Source organism: Suricata suricatta, chromosome 15, assembly GCF_006229205.1.
Source record: "Suricata suricatta isolate VVHF042 chromosome 15, meerkat_22Aug2017_6uvM2_HiC, whole genome shotgun sequence".
Lineage (NCBI taxonomy): Eukaryota > Metazoa > Chordata > Mammalia > Carnivora > Herpestidae > Suricata > Suricata suricatta.
In genome coordinates, this window is record NC_043714.1 from 7,637,283 (window position 1) to 7,642,101 (window position 4,819).

Consider the following 4,819-nt stretch of genomic DNA (forward strand, 5'->3'; position numbering starts at 1 on the left):
AGTAAGAATAGTCCTCCCCTCACTGGGCTGTTATGAGGAATAAATTATATAATAATTCATTATGAATCAGGCACATAGTCAAGCCAATGTGTTTGTGAAATAAAAACATGAACTCCAGGGGCGCCTGGGTGGTTCAGTGGTTTGAGTGTCTGATTCTTGGTTTTGGCTCAAGTCATGATCTCATGGTTTGTGAGTCTGACCCCGCATCGGGCGCCATGTTGACAGTGCAGAGTCTGCTTGGGATTCTCTCACTGTCTCTCCCTCTTTCTCTGACCCGCTCCTTCTTGCTCAAGCTCACTCTCTCTATCTCTATCTCTCTCAAAATAAGTAAAATTTGAAAAAAAGCTTAAAATCATGATGTTTGTTAATCAAGGTGCTAAATAAAACACAATGTCAGAAAAGCATATTATGAGGTCCAATCAGTGAGCAGTGTGAGGGACAACGGACGGATGGGAAAACCAATGAGGAGGCTGTTTTGGAGTCCCACGTGGGGAGGGGGGGAGGGAATAAGCGCCCGAACTATGACTGGCATGCTTTGGGAGACACTGTGGACGCAGACCACCTCAGGGCCTTGCCTGAAACCCTGAGACTGGGCTTCTCCAGGTGTGGAATGGGGTGCAGAGATCTGCTGGTGCAGTTTTTTCTTTTTAACAACCTCCCCCATCTGTGAGATCTGATTTCAGTCTCCAAATTATAATCGTGATAAATTCAACTAGGGAATTGGATTTGGAGTTGGGAACTGTTAAGGGTGGAATTGTGTTCTCCCAAAATGGTATGTTGAAATCCTAACCTCCAGGACCTCGGCACGTGAACTTTTTGGAAATAGGGTTGTGACCGATGTAATTAGTTAAGCCAAGAGGGACTTCACCAGTAGGTCCCTGGTCCTATATATCGGGCCCCCTTATAAAAAGAACATACTGGCACAAGACACGCAGGGACGAAGACTGTGTCAGGAGCCCTGGAGAGAAGACCGTGGGCAAGCCCCGGAGAGACGCCTGGAACAGATCCTTCCCTCAAGCGCCCGGAAGGAACCCACCTGTCAACAACTTGATCTTGGACTTCCGGCCTCCAGACCTGTGCGAGGTTAAATTTCTGTGGTCGAAACCACCCAGTTTGGGGCATTTTGTTACCGTGGCCCCGGCCAATTAATGCAGCAGCCTTGGAAAATCACAGGAGTGGCTGATAAAAGAGAAACTTGTGGAAAACAGAGATAGGGAGGAAGAGGAGCGCCAGGCCAGCAAACCAGACCAGGAAGTGCGTGCTGACGCAGCAAGTAGGGAGAGCCAACGTGGTGTGCCAGCCAGGGTCCAGAGGCCTAGAGGTTTCCGAGTGCGGGCTTTGAACTCTGTGTACTCAAGTGTAGCGAGACCAACAAGGAGGAGACAACAGCCATTGAAAATAGTTCGTTACAGTTCCCAAGAGAAGAGAGAACTCCAGGCCAGGCCGGGAAGTGCTGGGGGGTGGGGGGTGGGGGTGAGAGGGCAGGAGCTTTATTGTGGTTTCTGCAGGCAAGGTGGGGCGAGCAGGTTTAGGACTGGCTCACGGATCATGTCAGCGGGCTCTGGGGCCCGGGGTGTCCTAGCTGCCAGGTACCTGGGCATGGGGGACAGTGGCTCCAGGGTTGGAGCAAAGGAGGTGGTGGGTGTGGTCTCTGGGTCGCATGTGAAAGACATGCTCCCAGCGGGTCATTCACTCTCTCTAGGAATTGGCTGACCCTGAGAGGGGAGGCACAGTCCCTCCAGAATAAGCCAGGCTAAGCCTCAGAACACAGGGGGAAGGAGTGAAGACACAGTATCAAAGCAGGAAACACGACGGAGGAAGATAAAAACAGAGCAGAGCAGAGCAGGAGCTCCCTGAGTGCAAGTCGTGCCCCACGGGGACCCCATCCTGGGCAGGAGAGCCCCTCTAGACTCCGGCCACCTCTGGGAAGTGGCGGGGGGGTTGGGGGGGCAGGGGGAAGGATTGCAAAGAGCTAAAGGGAAGGGATGCAGGGATGCTCCCGTGAGCTAACAGGGAAGGAGGAGGGTGTGGTGGGGGCCCAGCTGATGGCTTGGCCAATTCAGTCCAATGTGGGGCTCCAACCCACAAACCATGAGATCATGACCTGACTTGGACGTTCAACTGACTGAGCCACCCAGGCACCCCCAATCTCTTCTTATAAAGATACCAGTGGGCATTGAGGAGGGCACTTGTTGGGATGAGCAGTGGGTGTTGTATGGAAACCAGTTTGACAATAAATGATATTTTATAAAAACAGTGCCAGTCATGTTGGGTTAGGGCCTACCTCATGAATTCATTTTACCTTAACTACAGCTGTAAAGATCTTATCTCCAAATACAGTCAAGTTCCAAGAAACTGGAAGTTAGGACTTCAATGTATTTTGAGGTGGACACACCGTAACACTGAGTCTCTCTGGAAACTCAGGAATCGGAGCTAAAGAAGCAACCAGAAGACTTCATTCCGCATCAATAGCAGAGAGCAGTTATGATGTCCATGTTTCCTTACAGGAAGCGTCCAAGCCCACACACGGCCCCGAGCCCCTTTTGCATCTGAATCGCCCTGGACGGGGGGGGGGGGGGGGGGGGGGGGGGGGGGGGGGGGGGGGGGGGGTGCCAGGGAGGCCGTGCACTGCTTTGCCCAACCCAAGGGCCATTTGAACCTCTCCCTCAAGACCTACTCGGCCAGGTGCACACGGTTGCTGAGTCTCAAGGGGGAAGAGGATCTGGGAGTGCATCCTCGTCCACAGCGAACGCGTTGGCCGTCGGAGGTGGGAGAGGCTGTCAGTGCACAGACAGACCACGTGGTGTGAAGCCAAGTTCACTGGGAGGGACATAGAGCCCCTAGAGGCCCCAGGCAAGGTGTGGCTTGCCAATGGCTGCCGGGTGAAGCTTAAAATAAGGAGTGTAAGCCAGAGAGAAAGAAGAGAGGCGAGAAGAGGAAGATCAGAGGTGAGAGGGGGCAGTGCTTCAACTATTGGCGGGGGGGGGGCTGGGCGCCCCTCAGGGCCCTGTCTGACCTTGCCCAGCCTGCCCAGTGCCCCAGTGCTTCCTATGGCAGCGCCCCAGGAAGAATCGAAACTGGATAGAGAGCTCCAGTGCAACAGCAGACCAGAGCAATCTCGGATTCTTAGGATGGAGAGACAGGACAGGCGGAGTGTTTGCGGCCACAGCCTTGGGCACACGCACGTACATGCACGCACACACACGCGCACGCACGCAGGAGTGATTACCGTCAGTAGGGATTGTCTTCTGCCACATCGTTATTCCATGGGATAAGAAGGAATGCCGAGGTTTTTTCTTTAAACATGGAAGTATTTCAGGACAGAATGCTTTCCTGTTAGTTTTTGCCAGAATCCTCAGAGATTGCAGTATTTTGTTGTTCGTGTTGTTTAAAATGACTTTTATCCCTAAAGAAACCAGAACGCATGGATGAGCAAGAGAAGTCCGTTGGTCTCAACTGTGTAACAATAACATACCAGCTGTTTATCAATCAGCTAATATTTATCGATTGGCTGCTGTGTGCTAGGCACGGTGCTGGGTGCTGCCCGAGGAAGTGTATTTCATACTGAAGAATTCCTGGGGGGCTCAGTCGGTTAAGCATCCGACTTTGGCTCAAGTCATGATCTCACGAGTTCATGAGTCTGAGCCCTGCATTGGGCTCTCTGCTGTCAGCGCAGAGCCCGCTTCGGATCCTCTGCCCCCTCCCCACCTCTATTTCTCTCTCAAAAATAAATAAACATTAAAAAAAGAATACCTAGACACACACATCACCACCACCGCGGGCGCATGCGCGCGCGCGCACACACACTCCGTAGTGATTTCTGTTATCATTAGCTCTCTCAATAGCAGCTTCCCATCTGTCAACAGCTTTAAAAATATCTCAAACCAGATTGCAGACAGCTGCTCGGGCTGCGGTAGGAAATAAAGAAAAAGAGAGAATGAAAACGTTAAGAATCAGATTAAAATCTTCCACTGCAGAGAATAGAATGAGAAATACTCTCCTCCTTTATCGATCAACAACAGTGTGACACAGAACCCCTTTCAGGAGTGAATTCAGCCCTGCACAGGCGTCTAGGAGAATGGTGGAGAGTAGAAAGTAGGGTTCTCTGTCTAGAGGACGTAACCCCGAGGCAGAGCCAGGGGTGAGAGCGCCTCGCACTCCTCACAGGGCAGAATTTGAGAATGGTGAGTCCCCACTAGGCACACCTCCCCAAACCAACAGGCAACAATGTGTGCGAGGTTTAAAACCTGAATGTGGGGGGTGCTGGTGGCTCAGTCAGCTACGCGTCCAACTCTTGATCTCAGGGTGGTGAGTTCAAGCCCCGTGGGGGGCTCTGCCCAGGGTGTGGAACCCACATTCTGTCAAGGACAGAAATTACATGCTGGTTTTTTTTTCGCCCCTAGGGAGTGTGTCTTGGGTTTTTCCCTTATTACTTTCTTTACTTTTTTTTTCTTTTCCTTTTCTTTTTATGGTGGTGGGGGTGGTTATGTTTAATTGAAGTTGCTTTTACAGCACCAAAGACTTAATCATCTGTTTTCTATATAAAAAGTAGCTACTTTTTTGCATGGACCTCAAGTATACTGTAGTATAGAGGTGGAATTTAAGGAAAGGTATTAAGCACGCTGTGTTTTAGCTTACGGGCAAGTAATAAATTGTATCATGTATCTTTTTTTTTAATTTTTTTTAATGTTTTATTTATTTTTAATACAGAGAGAGACAGAGCATGAGAGGGGGAGGGGCAGAGAGAGAAGGAGACACAGAACTGGAAGCAGGCTCCAGGCTCTGAGCTAGCTGTCAGCACAGAGCCTGACGCGGGGCT